The sequence below is a fragment of the Sapajus apella genome, unplaced genomic scaffold (assembly GCF_009761245.1).
Source record: "Sapajus apella isolate SASKATOON/1434 unplaced genomic scaffold, GSC_monkey_1.0 scaffold28, whole genome shotgun sequence".
Taxonomy (NCBI): Eukaryota; Metazoa; Chordata; class Mammalia; order Primates; family Cebidae; genus Sapajus; species Sapajus apella.
The window spans coordinates 2,880,161-2,901,507 of record NW_022436968.1 but is presented as its reverse complement, the minus strand read 5'-3'; the positions used below and the strand labels follow the sequence as shown (position 1 = coordinate 2,901,507).

At 34.1% G+C, this 21,347-nt stretch overlaps 1 long non-coding RNA gene across 1 annotated transcript; it reads right to left on the bottom strand.

Annotated features, from left to right (window-relative positions):
- Positions 1-18,403: 18,403 nt before the first annotated feature.
- LOC116560962 lies at positions 18,404-19,637 on the bottom strand. The gene is made up of 2 exons (XR_004273236.1): positions 19,519-19,637; positions 18,404-18,909 (listed from the first exon to the last, which is right to left on the bottom strand). It is a non-coding gene; the product is annotated as an uncharacterized LOC116560962 (long non-coding RNA).
- Positions 19,638-21,347: the final 1,710 nt, after the last annotated feature.

Below are 21,347 nucleotides of genomic sequence, written 5' to 3'. Positions count from 1 at the left end.
TGCACAAGCTATCTATTTATAAGCAGAAATTTTGAGCCCTCTGAAGCAGTATGTGAGTTGTCAACATTAAGAGAAGTGTGATTACCTATTGCTTTTGTTGCAAAAGGTAAAGAAAGCCCGCTGTGTCTTGCTTTACTTAACATGACCTCACAGAGAATATCAAGAGCAGTTTACCTTTTGCTAATTTCATATATTCTATGCTGTGGGTAAGAGTTGACAAGCAAAATAAAATTGATTTTTGTGGCATTTAATTTACATAAATTCATTAATGATGTCTTTTAAATAGACTATTTTGTTCAAACAAATGTTTTGAAAGTTATTAAATCTTTAAAATAGTATTGGTGTGTATATTTGAATGTGTTTGGAATGGTTGTGAAAAGGCCAAGGTGAAAGAGAAAAAAATGTAAAAGTCTGCCCACTATATTTGCTTAATATCCCACTTTTTGGATGAAGGCAGGAGGACTAAGCAGCACCCCTAAATCTAATAGAAGAGGAACACAGTTATGTATATATTAGGCAGATTATGAACACCATTTTAACTTGTGTTTTTAGAAAGAATGTTACATAGTAGCATTTGTTGCTGTTGATAATTATGTTTGAATAAATATTCCTTCATATTACACAGAGTAATATTATTTTAGATACTGAAGGGGTTGAGGTGTATTAGGCCATTTAATCCCTTTTATTTCACTGAGTAGAAAAAATAGAGCATAGAGAATTTAAGTGAATCTCTTTAAATGTTTCACTTGAATCCAATGTGAAATGTTAGATTTTATTGTAATATATAATTACCATTGTAATTATTGAGCAGACTGTTGAGGCAAACTTTAAAAGTTTAAAACATGTTCTCAAATTCTTTGACTCTCTTTCCATCAAGAGTTGGGGGCTTATTGTACCTTCCCTTTGAATCTGAGAGACTTGTGAGTATGGGAGTGGAGCTCAGCTACTTATGTATTAACAGGCTTTCCAATTGAATGCTGGAGAAACACTACATACAGTACTTTGGTGTCAATCATATAGGATAAAATGACACCCTGTAGCTTCTATGGCTATGTCATACAAGTTATTACATCTTCTACTGAAATGTCTTAGAATGTTTGCTCTTCGGACCATTTCTTTGGGATTTTTCTTTTGGGACCCAGTCACCCTGCCATATGACTGTGATATATTATGGAGTTACAAATAGGTGCTATAGTAGCCAATCTTTGCTAAATTTAGCTTTTGAGTCTTCCTAGTACATGCTCCAGATATGAAGAAGGCTTTAAATATTCTATTACCCAACTGTCCAAGTAATCACCAACTGTTCAAGTCTTCCCAGCTGAGGCGCCAGACATTATTAAGCAGAAATTAGACATCCCAGCTATGGAAATCCCCAAATCCCTGTTTCAAAGAGTATTTGATAATAATAAACTAGTTTTTCCTTTATAACACTCATTTTGGAATGGTTTGTTATATAGCTATAGATCTATGAAATATTAGGCAAAGAAATCATCATATTAATAATTATAGTTTATAATTCTTGAGCATTAATTATGTGTCATTATTATGTATTTATTATGTATTATTATATATAATTATGTATTTAGTAAGGTACATAATCTTGAGCATTAATTATGTACCTTAATAAAAATCATTTCACTTGGTCTATCATCACATTCAGAAAGATAACAGAAAGCCATAAATATTTAAATAAAACATCTGTGTCTCAAAAAATTCACTATTTTTTTTCCTTTTAAATGTGTACTGCAACCACTCAGAGTTGTGGTCCAGTTTCTGAGAGAGATAAATGAGAAAAAATATGTATATGGGTGCTTCTAGCCTAAGGAGAAAAATTAATGATTTCATGGAGTTATAGAATCAAGAAAAATAAAAATTTACATAGTAGAAAAACATGCTTAGTAGATGATGTTAAAACAGGTGATGCATTAGGCCATTCTTGCATTACTATAAATACCTGAGGCTGGGTGATTTACAGAAAAAAGAGCTTGAATTGGCTTACAGCTGTCTTTAGGCTTTATAGGAATCACGGCTCTGACATCTTCTTGGCTTCAGGTGGGGGCCTCAGGAAGCTTGCAATCATGGCAGATGGTGACGAAGGAGCCAACATGTCACATGACAAGAGCAGGAGCCAGAGAGGGAGCTGGGGAAAAAGAAAGTGGTGGGTGTGGTCCCATTGTTTTAAACAACCAGATCTTGCATAATTAAGTAAGAATCACTTCTCACCAAGGGGATGGTACTGAAGCAGTCATGAGGTCTGTCTCATGAGCCAATCAGGCCTTACGGGGCTCCACCTCCAATTACATACTTTTAGTAACTTTAGTAATGAGTAGTAAAATTTGCAAAAACAACAACAACAGTGTTTTTAGAAGAGAAATAAATAATAATAATAATAAAAAACCCAGAAGGAATGTCAGACTCACATTTACGAAGAAATAGAGGGAGCCATATAAGGAGAGAAGTAAAAAATTGAACAAAAATATTTTCAATAAAATAAAGTCAAAATATATTTCCTATGAAATATATATCTAAAAATACCCAGACAACTTAAGTCATCTAGATTAATTTAGATTTATTATAGGAATCACAGAGAAACTTTTTTTTTCGACTTCCCTATTCAATACCTAAGACACCAAGCTTGTAAAAGACATCTGAAAGCAAGGAATATCATTTCATGCCTTGAAACTGAGTGCCAGTTTTACTAATTTTGGTGCCACTGGAACTGGACTGGGAAAAAAAATCTCAGCTCACCCAAATCAAACCACTTGAAAATTTGTTAAACACTGGAAATGAATTGTCAACTTATAGGTTCATTTTAGATTAAAAATGGATATATTCTCCCTTACTCTGAATAACACAAAATTAAAAGTAAAAACAATATTGTATAATAATGCAAAAAGACAATGTAGCTTGGGATTCCCATGAGTGGAATTAGAAAAATAGAATGCTTGGATCGCAAGCCTTGGGTAATGAGCACCTTCCTCCATGAACTAGGATATATGATGATACCTGTGTTCATATAAATTTTTTTTAATTATAAAATGAGTTAATATATGTGAAGCACTTAGTAAACTGTCAGACATGTGTTAATACTCAGCACATGACAGTCATTATTACTAGTTACACAGATTGAGCAGGTATACTTTCACCCCAACGCTTTTTTCCATGCATTCCTTCCTCTTAATAGTCATACAAATTTTGTGATAAACGCATTTATTTTTTCTTTTTCGAGACTTAGTTTCACTCTTGTTGCCCAGGCTGGAGTGCAATGGCATGATCTCGGCTCACTGCAACCTCCACCCCTCTAGTTCAAGCAATTCTCCTGACTCATCCTCCCGAGTAGTTGGGATTACAGGCACATGCCATCCCGCCTGGCTAATTTTGTATTTTTACCAGAGATGGTGTTTCTCCATGTTGGTCAGGCTGCTCTCAAACTTCTGACCTTAGTTGATCCTCCTACCTCCGCCTCCCAAAGTGCTGGAATTACAGGTGTGAGCCACTGTGCCCGGCCTGATAAAGGCATTACTTTTATGTCCACTTTAATGCCAATTACTTTTATGTGTAGTGAACTTATATATCTGTTGACAAGAAAAGCTAAGTTTAGTAAACTTGATATGTATCTACTGACAAGGAAACTAAAGTATATAGTAAACTAAATATATACTCCAAAGGTATACAACTGGTATTACTATTATTCCCACTAAGAGGGAAATATTTAGAGATTTATCTGAAAGGTAAGAAAATTAATTTCTTCCTGTTTAGTTGAGAAACAAAAAAACCCACAAATATTTGTGATTTTATCTATGCTAATTTTAGTATATATTGAAGATTGATACTATTACATATATTTTGTTAACAGTATAAAAATTTTAAATCATTAAAATCATTTAACAAATATAATGGATATTTATTGATGTATGGATCAATGGAAACAACTGTATTACTGTTTGAAATCATTTAGGTTTCCAATACTGATAATTATAATTCATTATTAACTAGCTTACTATGCTGCATTGTAATAGCATATTGTTTTTATTTTAAATATTAATAGAAAAAGCAGATTTTATTAGCTTTGAATGGATTTTTATGTTCATAATTCAATGAAGCTGTGTTTTACTTTCAAAGTTTGTTTTCAGTTCTTAAAATATCTTTTTATCATTGTGAGATGTTTCATTTTCTTATTTTAGGTATGCCAAATTAGTGGTATATTCCTTAAGAACAATTATATCATTTAAATACTTATTTTATGACATTAACTTATTTTCAACCTAATGCCTAATTTTAGTATTTTTTTTTTTAGTATACTTTAAAGAGAGTTTATACACCACATATTTTTTGGAAATAAAAGCAGTTTTAAAAAAAGAATCTTATGGCTGCTTTTCCCTGTGTGAAAACAATACTACTATAATAGATTTTTTATTTTACCTTCCCAATGATAATCCTTAATTTGAATATTCTAGATCCATTGATTAACATTAGATGTGTTCTCATTAAATTTTCCTGTGTGTCGACAGTTTTTCCTGAAAGTGATTGTTTGCAGAGATATCAGTATTAGAAAGAAGAGGATAAAATTGACTTTGTTTGTTTTGTTAAAAATTAATACACAAAGCAGAGTGGCGAGTGGGAAGTGTTGACCAAAAACACACATTTTCAGTTAAACAGGAGTAAGTTCATGAGATTTAATGTGCATCATGGTAACTGTCTTTAATAACAACATATTGCATATTTGAAAATTGCCAAGAGAGTAGATTTTAAGTGTTTTTACCACCAGAAAATAACAAGTATGTGAAGCAATACAGGTATTAAATAGCTTGATTTAAACATTCAACAATATATACATATATAAAAAATCATTTGTTCACCATATTTGCAAGTTTCAATTCTTAATTAAAAACCTCAACGTACAGAATGCTCAAAATAGTGAACAAAACATTTTTTGTAAGGATTAAATTAAAATTGTTTTAAATTGTGATAAAATGTATTTAACATAAAACTTATCATTTATTTTTAAATTTATAGGTCAGTGGCATCAAGTACATTCACATTATTGTGCAACCACCACCAGTATTCGTTTTCAAAATATTTTCTGAAACTTTTACCCATTAATTAGTAACTTCCTGTTATTCTCTCCTCTAAACTTCTGACAATCACCATTCTATGTTTTGTACTTATGATTTTGACTGCTCTAAGTACCTGGCATGAGTAAAATCATACAAATTTTGTCTTTTTGTGACAAAGGTGGTTTAATTCACCTTGAATAATTTAAGATTTATCTATTTTGTAGCATATGTTAGAAAATCCTTCCTTTTAAAATCTGAATAATATTACATTGTGTGTATATACCGTGTTTTCTCTATCCATTAATCTTTCAATGAGCATTTCTACCACTTCCATCTTTTGACTATGACGAATACTGTTGCTATGAACACAGGTGTATATGCGTACATTTGTCACTGGCTTCACTTCTTTTGGGTATACAGTCAGAAGTGGAACGGATTGATAATATGGTAATTATATTTTTAGTTTTTTGAGGAAGCGGCATTTTTTTTATAGTGGCTATAATATTCTACCTTCCCACTAGCAATACATAAGAAATCCAATTTCTCCAAATCTGTCCTGGAAAATGTTGCATGTGCACTTGAGAAGAATGTGTTTTCTAATTTTTTTGACTAGAAAGCTCTGTGTATGTCAGATAAATCTAGTTGCTTTATTTTGTTGTTCAAGTTTTCTATTTATTTTCTTATCTAATGTTTATTATGTGTAAACGCCTGTAATTGTCATATTTTCTTGCTGTATTAAACATTTTTGTTAATATGTAATCACTGATTTGTCTTTTTATTTTTTTCTGCAATACAAAACCATATTTTAAGCAAATCATGGAAATAAGAAAATCAGAATGGATTATTTCAGGCATCAGGAATATTTTACCAACGTTTTTGTTTGGTATAACAACAACTTCTATTAGTAAGTATGAATTTGTCAGTCTCATATGAACCGCTTGTAATCTTTTCTGACTTAAAGTCAATTTTTTCTGATATTAGTGTAGCCACCCCTGCTATCTTTGGTTACTGCTGAAACTTCAATGTGTCCCCAAAAGTTCATGTGTTGGAAGCCTAATCCCCAGTGCAACCATGTTGAGAAGGGGGACCTTTAAGAGGTGATTAGATCATAAAGGTTCTGCCCGTGTAAATGAATTAATGCCGTTTCTGTGGGAGTAGATTAGTTCTCCTGAGTGTGGGTTACTGATGAAAACGATGAGTTTGGACCCTCTCACCCTTTCTTTGTCCCTCTGCTATGGGTTGACAATACAAAGATTCTTGACAGGTGAGGGCTCCTTTACTTTAACCTTCACCACTTCCAAAACTGTAAGAAATATATTTCTTTTCTTTATAAATTACCCAGTCTGTGGTATTCTGTTAAACAAAATATTGACTATGGCAGTTAATATTCACATAGAACATCCTTTTCCACATTTTCATTTTCAAGCGATGTCTTTACATCTAAAATGAGCATCTCATATTTAGTGTATCATTGAATCTTTATTGATTTTTATCCATTGTGACAATCTCTGACTTTTGATTGAAGAGTTTAATCCATTTACATTTAAAGTAATTACTTATAAGAAGAGAATTTTGTCATTTGTTACCTGTGTATCTCTATGCCTTCTAGACTTTTGTCTCTCACTTTCTGCATTATTGTCTTCTTTTGTGTTTATTACATTTTTGCAGTGAAATGTTTTAATTCTTATTTCCTTTTATGTATATTCTATAGCTATTTTCTTTGTGGTTGCCATTGGGATTACATTTAACTTTCTAAATATATTTGAATTTGAATTTCTGATGGCTTAAATTTAATAACATAGAAATCTCTGCTTCTAAACAGGGTCATATTTACCACTTCCAGTTAATGATGTCGTGGAATTACATATCTATGCATTGTGTGTCCCCAAACATAAAGAGATATTTTTATGCATTATTCTCTTAAATCATGTTGAGAAGCGTGGTTATAAATAAAAGCTACATATAATACCCTTTATGATTATCTATATATTCATCTTTACTACAGATCCGTATTTCTTCATATGGTTTCAGGTTACTGTTTATTATTTTTTTCTTTCATTTCAACCTAAAGGACTTCCTTAACAGTTCTTGCAGGACAGATCTAGTGGTGATAAATTCCCTCAGGTTTTATTTATTTGGGAATATCTGCATTTCTCCCCCATTTTTTAATAAAAATTTTGCCAGGCATAGGATTCATGGTTGACAGGGTTTAATTTTTGTCCTTTTTGCTTTGTTTTATTTTTCCTTAATATATTGATTCAATGTTTCCTGAATCCAAGGTTTCTGATGAGAAATCTGCTGACAATCTTGCTGAGAATTCCTTGTGTGTGTATGATGACTTGTTTCTGTTTTATTGATTTCAAGATACTCTCTTTATCTTCAGCTTTTGATAGTTGGATTGTAACATGTCTCAGTGTGGGTCTCTTTGAGCTTATCTTGTTTGGAATCATTAAGGTTCTTCATGTGTTTATTCTTGTCTTTTATCTGATTTGGAGAGTCTGGGGCCATTATTATTTAAATAATTTATCTGCCCCTTTCTCTCCCTCTCCTCCTTTGGAAACTTCTACAATGCACGTGTTGGTTCATTTCAATTTCTCCCAGGGTACCCTTAGGCTTCATTCATTTTCTTTATGTTTATATATACATATATTTTTTCCCCAGACTACATTATTTTAATTTTTCTATATCCAAGTTCACTTACTCTCTCTTCTGCCTGCTGAAATCTGCCTTTGAATCCCTCAAGTGATTTAAAAAAAAATTCAGTTATTTTAATTTTTATCTCTTCAATGTGTTTTTAGTTATTTTTAATATAGTCTATCTCTTCATTATATTTTCATTTGGTTCATACATTTTTTTCTGACTTTATCCACATCTTCCTGTAGCTCTTTGAACACCTTTAAGACAGTTATTTTGAACTCTTTGTCCAGTAAGTTCACTATCTTGTTTTGCTCAGGCATAGGGTCTATTGATTTATTTTTTTTCCTTTGAATGGGCCCTACCTGTATGTTTCTTAATATGCTTTCTTATTTCCTTTCTATAAAAAACTGGACATTTGAATCTTAAAAGATGGTATCTCTGAAAATCAAATTCTCTCCCTTTACCAGGGTTTATTTTTGTTGTTGTTGTTATTTAAAATTACATTTTTAATGTCTCTCTGTGCCAGGAACCAGTCTACAGTGAAATCTTACAGCCTTCTGAGATCTTTTCTGAGCTGGTGTGTTTCCCTGAGCATACATAGTGGCTTTTTAAAGTCCTCATTATATATCATTCCTTTTGTAGCTCTAGTTTTTAAATGGCTACACTGCTAAAAGGGAAAAAGAAAAACAAGCTAGTGGAGAGGGACCTGACCTATGAAATCTCCTGAAAGTTACTTCAACCACAGAGAGAGGAACTTGCTACAATGGTGGTCTGTCTCTGTGCCTGCACCTCCAAGATCAAAAAAAGCAATTACTCATCAGTGCACAGATGCCTGATATGTGATGGAGAGGGTCTTACTTGCCCACCTCAGCTCTCACAATATGCATGCAAACTGCTCCAGAAGTGAGTACATATCTGCCTGCCACGAGGCTGCTGCATAGAGGATGAGTAGTTGTTAGCATGCCATGAGCTGAACAACTGAAGTTCTAACATAGTTACATCAGAGCTTCTGCTAGTGCAATTACTGTCTATGGGTGAAGTAAGAATTCCTGGTAGCTACTGCCTTACTGTCTTCCCTCTACCTTACTGTAAATAGTTCATTTTAGTAATAAAGATTAGCATTTAGAAACAATAATATCGAACAAGATCTCTCAGAACAAATGACATTAAATTCAGGACTAAAATCTGGTGTTTCCACATTGAACAGGCAGAGAATGTGGAAAACCATCATTCTCAGCAAACTGACACAAGAGCAGAAAATCAAACACCGCATGTTCTCACTCACAGGCGGGTGTTGAACAATGAGAACACATAGACACAGAGAGGGGAGCACTACATACTGGGGTCCGTTGGGGGGAAATAGGGGAGGGACAGCGGGAGGGTGGAGAGTTGGGGAGAAGATAGCATGGGGAGAAATGCCAGATATAGGTGAAGGGGAGGAAGGCAGCAAATCGCACTGCCACGTGTGTACCTATGTAACAATCTTGCATGTTCTTCACATGTACCCCAAAACCTAAAATGCAATTAAAAAAAAAACACTCAGCTAGGAAGAAATCCTTGTGCAAAATGATGGAAGTGAAAGAAAGCATGGCAGATATTAAAACCTGAAAAAGTACAGAACAGCCAGACTTAGATTATGAGTAGAGGGAGGTGTAATCTTCAACTGAACCTTAGTATGAAGGTTTTAAGAAACAGTTATGTGTGACAAAATAAAATCTGTGTTTTCAAATTGATAGGTGGAGAGCAAAATTCTATGTCCGATTAAGAGCACAGGAGAGAAATAGGAGGTAGCTGTGAAAATGCACAAAAGTAAAACTTGTTCTTGATGAGTGTTTAAAAGAAATGCAGACAATCTGGAGACACGCTTAACTTACAGGTTTCTGGTTTGTGTAAATAGATAACGGCTTTAAATAAAGAACACTTTAGAGGAAAATGACAGCCCAGATTGGAACAGCTGAGTTTCAAATCTTTTTAAAACATCGAAAAGGAGAATAAAAGTAGTCAGCCAAACATGTGGAACTAGTATGGAGATAAAGGCGTGTGCATTCACAGCTCATAGCTGAGAATTAAAGCCATCATAGCATATTTATTTGCCAAATTTAATGTACAATGTGAGGGGAGACAAGAGCTTAGAATAAATATCAAGGGACATTACTATTTTTGTAGCAGTTGATATAAGAAAAACATGCAAAGAAGACTGACGACCAGACAGAATGGTGTTAGGAAATCCAGGAAACTTTAAACAACAGAAATAATGGATTCAATGAAGGTCCAAAATGTTCCAAAGAAGTTAGATAACAGGGTCTGTTAATGGCAGAAGCTAAGGCCATATAGGAGTCGATAAATAAATCACTGGATAGTGAAAGTAACTGTGAAAGGGAGAAGGGTTAGAAAGAGAGTTGAATGAGAAGAAAAAAAATTGAGGGAAATATTTTATTAATTTGTAAATATAATATACAAATTCAAATTTTTGATAAGTGGGGATAGGAGTGAATGATAGGGTTGAAAATTCAAGAGTGAATTACAGCCAGCAGAGATAGCAGGCACTGGCAACTTCTGGCAATTTTTGCTACATTATTTTTGGCATAACACAATGTGATGCATATGCAATTACTGCATTGTCTTTCCTATTTCTAGTAAAAGTGAGTCTTGTAAATTTCAGTATCAAATTTATCAAGTGCCATTATGAACTAGCAGAGTGGTTATTGTTATTTTTGTTGTTTGTATTTTTATTTTGGAGAGGGCTTCTTAAGCTTGAACAGTTTCATGACACAAGCATGAAAAATAACTTTTGGTCTTGTGAATGTTCTTAAAAGATCAAATTCACTACTATGAGCTGGAGGAAATTTGTTTTGGACAAACTTACTTAACATTTTGAGTAACTTTTGGTAATTATTGAAGATGTTATAATACACTTTCAAACACTTTTTATTTTCTAGGACATTTCAAAGACAAGGGACTTTAGTTTGGAATTATAATTGTCACTGGATTTTTTGATGGTTCTTCTGTTGTCAAGGATTTACAATAGAGTATCACATTTTATTATGTTCTGGTGAAAAAGTAAGATCAACCTAAGAGACGAGGCTAAACCAACATTTAAGTAACTTTAGATAACAAACTTCACAGATATTTGAGTGAGGTGGGAAAAGAAGGAAATCTATAAAATAAACATAAATATCACCTCTAAGGGTACTTCATCAATGCCTCTCTTATTCACCTAAATCGAGGTTTGTACAATTGTTTACACACTTACTTTCAAAATACGAGGCATGCTACTTTTTATTTTCACAGAAGGATTCAATTTACACTGTATATCTTCTTAACAAAATTAATCAACTTAAACAAAAGAGAGCCCCTCTAGAATGGCTGATCACTCTAACAATTTTTTGAAAGTTGTTCTTTGTTGTTATGCTTTCTGGGACATGAATTCCCTGCAAAATATTAAATTCTTACTTCCAAACTTATCTATTTTTATAAACAATAACCACTGAGAAATCTCTGACACTTTACCATGCCATGCTGAAATGTTTTATTCCCCAAAAAGTAGAGCCTTGAGTATTTGCCACTCAAGAACATCTTTAAAAAAGAACCGAGACACATTCTCAAAGACATTCTGATTGTTAACATGAGTTAAGAGGTTAGAAAACTATCTCTATTTCAATGTTTTTGTAGTGTACATAAGAAGTTTCAAAGGCTTTTTTGTAAAAAAAAAAAAAAAAACAAAGTACAAGTGTATTCATAATTATACAGTGAGTACACAAACTTGAAGTCTTTGTTGAAAACTTTAAAAAACTTTAAAAAAGCCACACCAAGTGGTGCTTATTCCACTATTATCTCCAATCACCAATGTATTACTTTCACTGAAACTTTTCAATACACAATATGAATCCATTAGTTCAATCAAATTGCATTTTTAATTGCTTTGGATTTCAGAATGACCCAGGTCTAATAATAAAGAAGGAAAAGCATATAAAGAAAAAATGGACTAAAATGAATCTAAATGTTGAGAAAATAAACCATTTTTCTTTCAGGGCAATTTTGAGGCATTTCACAAGACATATTTCATAAGATGGGACTAATGCCTCTGCAAAAAAATTACAAATTACTCACTTAAAATCTGAGCTTCAAGTTACATCTAATGACCAGGATAATAGTGTCATTGAGAACTATAAGAAGTATTGCATTATCCAGCACTGCTCATCATACTCTTCTAACAAATATGCTTTCTAGGGGTTGTGATGATCTCTTGTTTTTAGTAAGAACTAATCACATTTTTAACATATTTACTTTTAAAATTGATAAGTAAAATTTTGTATATATTTATGGCACACATCATGATATTTTAATATTCGTCCAGATTGTAGAATGGCTAAATCAAGCTAGTTTACAAATTCACACATTTATTTTTGATGATAAGAACACTTAAAATCTACTCTTAGTAATTTTGAAGTATACAGTATATTGTTATTAACTATGGGCTATATGATGTATTTTAGATTTTTTGAAATTATATCTCCTATTTAACTGAAATTTTGTGTTCTTTGATCAACTTCTTTCCAATCTCCCCACCCCTCATTTTCTGGTGACCACCACTTCACTCTCTCCTTTCATGAGCTTTTTTTTTTTTTGATGAGAATTTCCATATAAGTGAAGTCACTCAGCATTTATGTGCTTGGTTTATTTCACTTAATATGATGTCAAAGTTCCTCCATGTTGTCAAAAATAACATAATTTCCTACTTTATTTTAAGGCTGAATAGTGCTACATTGTGTATATATTCCACATTTTCTTTATCTATTTATACACGAGTAGACACTTAGGTGGATTCTATGTCTTGACTATTGTGTAGAATGTTGCAACGAATGTTGAAGGTATCTCTTCAACATAGTAAAGTATGGTTTGAAAGTATATTCCACTCATAGGTAGTGTCTTAACTCTTTTGATTATTTCCTCTGCTGTGCAGAAGCTTTTTTGTTTGATGTTATCTCATTTGTTTATTTTTGTTTTTGATACCTGTGACTTTGGGGTGATATGCAAGAAATCATTGCCTAGAACAATGTCATAAAATATTTCCCCTATGTTTTCTTCTAGTAGTTTTACATTTCACATCTTACATTTAAATAGTTAATCTATTTTTTTTTTTTTTTTGACAGAGGTTCCCTTTTGTTGCCCAGGCTGGAGTGCAATGGTGCGATCTCAGCTCATGACAACCTCTGCCTCCTGGGTTCAAGCGATTCTCCTGCCTCAGCCTCTTGAGTAACTGGGATTACAGGTGCCCACCACTATGTATTTTTAGTAGAAATGGCATTTCACCATGTTGCCCAGGCTGGTTTCAAACTCCTGACCTCAGGCAATCCACCAGCCATGGCCTCCCAAAGTGCTGGGATTACAAGCGTGAACCACCGCACCTGGTCTGATTTTTGTATACTACACGAGATGAGGGTCTATTCAGGTCTTCTGTATATGAATATCCAGTTTTCCTCACACCAATTGAAGAGACTGTCATTTTTCCGTTGTGTGTTTCTTGTATCTTTGTCAAAAATCAATTGACTGGAGGCAGAGCAAGACAACTGACCAGAAGCCTGTCCTGATCACTCTTTTCATGGGAACACCAAATTGAACAACTATTCTAACACACACAAAAAATACTCTTTTACAATAGCCTAAATGAGGTCAGAGATGACAGTGCCTGGTTTTAACTTCATATCACTGAAATAGGTATTGAAGAGGGTAGAAAAGACAATTCTGAGTTGCCAAGACCACTCCCCCATATCCTCCAGCAGTGGCCACATGGTGATGAGAGAGAATCTGTGCACTAGAGAGGGGAGCACAGTGATTCTGGGACTTTTTATTGAGACTCAGTGCTGCCCTGTCACAGTGGAAAGCAACACCAGGAAGAACTTGGCCAGTGACCACAGAGGGAGTGTATAGACCAGCCCTAGCCAAGGGGAATCACCTATCCCAGTGACCAGAGCTTGAGTTCCAGCAAGCCTCACCACTATTTGCTAAAGAGCTTTAGGAGTCTAAATAAACTTGAAAGGCAGTCTTGGCCACAAGGACTGCAGTTCATGGACAAGTCCTGGTGCTCTTCTGGGCTTGGAGCCTGTGGCTCTGGAGGGCACATGACCGAGAGAGACACCAGCTGGATTGGCCAAGGGAATGCCTTTATCACCCCTCCCCAACCTCAGGGTATTCAACTTTCAACAACAAAGGAGACTCCTTCCTTCTGCTTGAGGAGAGGAGAGGCAAGAGTAAAGAAGACTTTGTCTTGCAACTTGGATACCAGTTCAGCCACAGAAGAATAGGGCACAAGACTAAGCCCCGGGGCCCTATTCCATGTCACAGCTCTCAGATGACATTTCTGGACATATTCTGGTCTGGAAGGGAAACCTGCGTCTGGAAGGGAAGGACCAAGTTCTGGAAAAATTCATCACCCACTGACTAAGAAGGCTTTGGGCCCTGAATAATCAGTAGCGGTAGCCGGGCAATACTCACCCATGAGCCTTGGGTCAAACTCAGAGATGTACTGGCCTCAAGTGTGACCCAGAATATTTCCAGCCCTGTTGGCTACAGGGAGAATCTGTTTCTGCTTGAATAAAGGAGAGGGAAGAGTAAAGGGGACTTTGTCTTGCAGCTTAGATATCAGTTCTATCATAGATGTGTAGATCAGTAAGCAGCCTCTTGGGATCCCTGATTCCAGGCTTTGGCTCTTAGATGACATTTCTAGATCTGCCCTGGACCAGAGGGGAGCCCACTGACATAAAGGGAGAGTCCTAGGCCTGCAAGCATTTAGCAAAAGCTGACCGAAGTGCCCTTGGGCATTAGTGAACATCAGGGGTAGCCAAGCAATAATTGCCATGGGCCTGGTGTGGTGGAGATTATATGGAGAGGCTCCTCTGCAGGTGTAAAGGGCAGGGAAGAGTGAAAGAGACTTTGTCTTGAGACTTGGGTGCCAGATGGGCTGCAGTATAAATAGAACACAAGCTAGATTCCTGAGGTTTCAGACTCCAGGCACTGGCTCCTGGTTGGCACCTGTGGATCCACTCAGGGCTGGGCTGGGGATAAATTGCTGCTCTGAAGAGAAGGACACTAGCTAATCTGGCTTCACCTTCTGCTGATTGTGGAGCCCTAGAGTCTTGAGAAAGCATAGGCAGTGGCCAGCCAGTGGTTTCTCTGGGCCTTGGGAGAGACCCAGTGTTGTGCTGGCTAGAGGTCTGTCTCAGAAGTCCCAGTTGTAGTGCCCTCAAGGGTGCTTGTTCACCCCTCCTCCAGCACCAGACAACTCAGAACAGAGAGACACTCCATTTGTTTCAGAGAAAATAAGGAAAGCTCATGAGAGTATCTGCCTGGTAAACAAGAAAATTCTTCCAGACCTTATCCAAGACCACCAAGGCAGTACCACTACCTGTCTGGAAGAACCATGGTGTTACTGGGCTTAAGAAGCCCCCTATTGCAGATATAGCTGCAGTAACCAAAAGCTTAGACCCATAGCATCCAAGTCTTTTTAAATACTTGGAAAGCCTTCCCCAGAAGCACAACAAGCCCAGACTGTAAAGACTGCAATAAACCCTTAACTCTTTAATGCTGAGATGCCAGTGAACATTTACATGCATCAAGACATCCAGGAAAACATGAGCTCACCAAATGAAATAAGGAAGGTACTGGTGATCAATCCTAGAGAGACAGAGATAAGTGACCTTTCAGACAGAGAATGCAAAATAATTGTTTTGAGAAAACTCAATGAAATGTAAGATAACATAGAGAAGGAATTCATGATCCCATCACATAAATTTAAGAAAGAGACTGAAATATATAAAAAGAATCAGGCTGAAATTCTGGAGTTGAAAAGTGCAACTGACATACTAAAGAATGTATGAGACTCTCTTATCAGCAAAATTGATAGCACAGAAGAAATAATTATTGAGCCTGGAGACAGGTTATTTGAAAATACATAGTCAAAAAATAATATAGAATATGAAAGAATAAAGCATGCCTGCAAGATCTAGAAAATAGTCTCAAAAGGGCAAATCTAGCAGTTGTTGGACTTAAAGAGGAGAGGGAGAGAGAGAGAAAGATAGAAAGTTTAATTAAACAGATAATAACAGAACTCTGAAACCTAAGAAGACATCAATATTCAAGAACAATAAGGTAACAGAACACCAAGAAAGAAGATTTAACCTAAATCAGACTATCTTAAGATGTAGTCAAACACCCAAAGGTCAAGGATAAAAAAATAATTGTATAAGCAGCAAGAGAATATGAACACATGCAGTGAAACTCCAATTATGCCTGCCAGCAGACTTTTCAGTGTAAACCTTATAGTCTGGGAGAGAGTAGCATGACATATTTAAAGTAAAGAAGAAAAAAAAAATACTTTTATCTTAGAATAATATTTCTGGCAAAATATGTCCTTCAAACTTGATGGAGAAATAAAGACTTTCTCAGACAAACAAAAGCTGAGGGATTTTATAAGCACCAGATGTGTCCTTCAAGAAATGGTAAAGTGACTTCTTTGTTTTGAAAGGGAAAGACGTTAATGAGCAATAAGAAATCATCTTAAGGTACAAACTCACTGGTGATAGTAAGTAGACAGAAAAACAGAATAATTTAACACTGTGATTACCATGTATAAACTATTTATATTTTGAGTATGAAGACTAAAAATGAACATATCAAAAATAATAATTACAACATCTTCTAAAGACATAGACAGTACATAAGAAACAAAGACAATAAAAAATTAAAAAGCAGAGGGATAAATTGTAGAGTTTTATAAGTATTCTCTTTGTGTATTTGTTGGTTTGTTTGTGTATGCAATGTTAAGTTGTTATCAGTTTGAAATAATGGGTTATAAGATATTATTTATAAGCCTTATAGTTTCTTAAATCAAAAAACATACAAGAGATTACAGAAAAAATAAAAAAGCAGGAAATTAAAAATAAGCACTAGAGAAAATTGCTTTCACTAAAAGAAAAACAGGAAGGAAGAAAGGAAAGAAGGAAGAGAAAACCACAAAACAACCAGGAATCAAACAACAAAATGGAAAGGGTAAGTCTCCTTATTAATAATAACATTGAATGCAAATGCACTACACTCTTCAATCAAAAGATACAGAATGACTGATTGGATTAAAAAATAATAATAACATGACTCAAAGATCTGTCTCCTATAAGAAACAAATATCACCTATAAAGATCTGCATAGGCTGAAAATAATGGGATGGAAAAAAGTATTCCATGCAAAGAAAACCAAAAGGAGCAAGGGTAGCTATATTTATATCAGACAAAATAGATTTCAAAATAACTATAAAAGGAGACAAAGAAGACCATTATATAATGATAAAGGGGTCAATTCAGCAAGATTTTATGACAATTGTAAATATATATTCTCCCAACACTGGAACAAACAGATATATTAAAGAAATATTATTACAGATAAAGAGAGAGGTAGACTCCAAAACAATAATAACTGGAGACATCAACACCCCACTTTCAGCATTGGACAGATTGTCCAGATAGAAAATTCATGAAGAAAAGGCTGACTTCTTCTGCACTATTGACCAAATGGACTTAACAGATATTTATAGAACATTTCATTCAACTGCTGCCAAAAAAATCATTTTTCTCCTCAGCACATGGACCATTCTCAAAGAATTACCATATGATAGGCCAAAAACAAGTCTTCAAACATTAAAAAATTTGATGTAATTTCAGACATTTTCTTTGACCACAATGGAGTAAACAGCACAATAGCAAGATAAATTTTGAAAACTATATACATAGAAATTAAACAATATGCTATGAATGATCAATGGGTTAATGAAGGAATAAAGAAGGAAGTTTTAAAATGTCTTTAGACAAATGAAAAGTAAAAAAAGACTACCAAAAATGATGGAAAACAGAGAAAGCAGTACTAAGAGGATAGTTTATTGCTATAATATACACTTCAAAAAAGTAGAAAAACTTCAAATAAACAACATAATGATGCATTTCATAGAATTACTGAATCAAGAGGAAAAAATAAAGATTAAAGCAGAAATAAATAAAATTGAAATGAAGAAAATACAAAAGATCAATGAAATTAAAAGTTAAAAAATAGACAAAACTTAAGCCAGACTATCTAAGAAAAAGAGAGAAGACCCAAATAAATAAACTCAGAGATGAAAAAGAAGACATTACAATTGATGCTCCAGAAATTAAAAGGATCATTAGTGGCTACTATGCACAACTGTATTCTATAAATTGGAAAACCTCAAAGAAATGGATAAATTCCTAGATGCATACAAACTACCAAAGTTGAACCATGAAGAAATCCAAAACCTGAACAGACCAATAATAAATAACTAGATTGAAGCTGTAATGAAATGTCCCTCAGCGTAGAAAAACCTGGAACCTGGTGGCTTGACCATTGAATTTTACTAAACACATAAATAAAAACTAATACCATTTCTTCCCAAACTATTCCATAGGTGGAAGCGTGGTAGGAAAGCCTATGTATTACCTTAAAATGAGAAGTGAAAGAATATGCTAGCAGCAGGAATTGCAGGACGTCTTTAATTTCCCATAGATCTTTTGTTTGATTAATCTAGAAGACACCCAATAGGTAGTTCTAGATTTTTTTATATCATTTAAAAATTTTGTCATCCTGTAGAAATAGAAAACTTACTCCTAGGCTAAGCATATTGAAACAATCTATGACAATCAAGTTAGTGACATTTCTCTAAAGTTTTTGTTTCATCAGTCATATTTTTATTTTTGAATCAGCTTTTCATATTATGCATCATTCATGTCTTTCTATGCATTCATATTTTCCATAAAAAATTAAATGCCATGCTTCATATCAACATTCCTGTGGAAGTGTCAGTGTTATTTAAAGTAATTCAGTGTCATATTTAGTTTGCTGGATTAAGAAATATGATCGTTAACTTTTGACAAGCCAGAATTTTTGGAAAGAAATTGTCTGGCTTTAAACAACTAATTAAATTAACAACTACATCATTCTTCATACATTTTAGGAACATGTCTGCTGTCAGCAGTTTTCTTTGCATTGCATTTGCCCAATTTATTATAGTTTCCAGCATAATGGAAATTGACTGACAACTCTATACTCTTTCTAAGGCTCTCATGCCAATGCTTGACCCTCAAGTTTCCACCGTTCCATGTTTTTTGTTTATATCTTCAGAATCTTTCTGGTGAACTTTCTGCTGACCTTTCCTCTGTGAAAAAAGAAGTGTTGTGTCATTTTCCTTGAACAATTATGAGATACTATACTTTTCTTTTTTTGCCCTAAAACAGAAATTAATGTTAACCATATCGATAACATTGAATTTATTAATCTAATTCATTCCTCCAAAGGTTGCTTGCCATTATTTTTCAATACATTATCAGTGAGCAAGTGTCACCCAAAATTGTTTTTAATGAATTTATTTATAACATGTTGATATACATTTATCACTTACCACCACAACGCTGGCAAAAAGTCACAAACATACACACACTCACACACACGTAATTTATAATAGCACCAGTTTAAAACCACATGAGAATATTCTAAAATATTCTCCATTAGCATGAAATATATATTTATATTTTGTTTAATGGAATATTTTTGGAAAACATAATTGCGCCTTCTGTTTAGAAAAACACACAAACTTTTAAATGTCCAAGTATTATTTTGGTACTTTGTACAGGGAATTAATAATTAAAACATTAAAAAAATAAACTGAATTTATATCTATAACTAATGATCAACATTTATTGAATGTCCTTTATGTTATATATTTCATGTTACTTAGAGTGGCACTTCTAAGAATTTTGATATTGACAGCAGCTTCAAAGATGACAAAGGTGTTACTGAGGCAGTTCTACATTCTGTGGAATAACCATCTGAGTTGGTGTTGCTATCAAACATGCATTGTTTACTCCAGTGATATCTCTCTTCTAAAAGAGAAAGAGAGAGAGAGAGAGATGAATTCCCCAGAAACTCTTTTTTTAAGCAGTAGACTAATCATCCACTTGATCCAAAAAATGTGTCACCAATTCCATTTCCCATCCCTTGTCCTGCTTCCCTCCATTAAAAATAGTAGGTATTTGACATAACTTCTCTGAGCATATCGTTTTCAGAAATCCTCTGTAAAATGGGAGTGATTTCCCTCTTAACTTTGTAAATTGTGTCTTATTGTTTATTTCCATTTATGTTAAAGACATATAATATGAAAAGTGTCAAAATTTGCTAAGTGTAATATATGATAAATGTTGGTGATTAGGGTCTGCATTTCAAAAATATTAAATAATCAAGTCATTTTTAAATATTCTTTATATAACAACATTATATTGTTTATGGAAATTGGATAAGGGCACTATTCAATGTAAATCTTCTGTTTGTAAACCCATATTTAGTGGGGTAGACAGGTACTCGACTTCAAAGGAAAAAAATATTAGAAACCCATTAAAAGGTCACAAAATAGATAGAATTGCCATAATATTCATATAAACTTTGCAGTGAGTCCCTTTTAGCACCACAGTCTCCAATGGGTGTTTCGGATGTAGCGATTCTTGACTGCTCCGTTTTTCGTCTGTCATACTGCCTCACTTCTCTCCTTCCCAGAGCGGTGGGTTGATGGAACTCACACACTCAGAGGCCAGCCTACCTAGTTCTCTCTAGAGTCACATTGAAATTATTGGTGACTTTGCCTTTTAGTTCTTTTTCTGAGTATTTTTTTTTAAAGTACCTTCTTAGGATAAATTACATGTATTATTAAACAAAGAGATCTTTCTCTACCTAAAAGAGGAAGAAAAAAAGTAAAGAAGGAAGTAAAGGAGAAAGTGGGAAGAACATTCTTGTTAGCCAAATGTCTGATTTAATTAGGTTTCCTGGTAACTTCTAAATCTTAACCAGCACTGCACGAAGAGAACTGCTCAGCAGGAAACACATTCTGCACTGTTTCTCCTATTTGTCAGACACTCATTGGCCACTTTCTCTGTATTATTAGTGCGGTACACCACAAATCAACATTTAAGATTGAGTCATTTGTCTTTAGAGGATTATAAGCAGAGCAAACAGTCAAATAAGAAAGTGAAATTCACAGCTTTAAGTGGCAGATATTTTGTTTGAGGATTATACTTCTAGGCCCTAAAACAGAAATTTTTATGCATCATATTTTGTTTCTAAATTCTCCACTTGACCATCCAAACTTTCTTTCATGCAGGCATGTACAAGAGAGGATTCTGAGGACGATGTGTCCAAAATGAGGACCAAACCCTGCCGAGGTATAATTTTCATATTATGTTTTAAAATGCATATTGTACTTGCTATTGTTTTCCTCCAAAAGTACTCATGTTAATATTTGCATGCTATGAAGTTTGTCTTTCATGGCTGTCAGACCATTGGCAAAACATTTACTTTTGTCTTAGAAAATAATATTTTTTGCTATTAAACTTTCTTACCCTGAAGCTTTTTATGAAATTTTGCAACCAAGAATTGCAGGGGTGGGATGGGAAAAGATGAGTTAGAGAATGTAGATTGAAACCCTTGTTAAGTGTAGCTTAAAGTATCAGTGGAGACAAAGACGTTTGTTTACTTCTACAATCATTAGTTCTAGAAACTTGGGCGTTACTTCTCTCTCTTTACATTCTCATCTATAACACGAACACT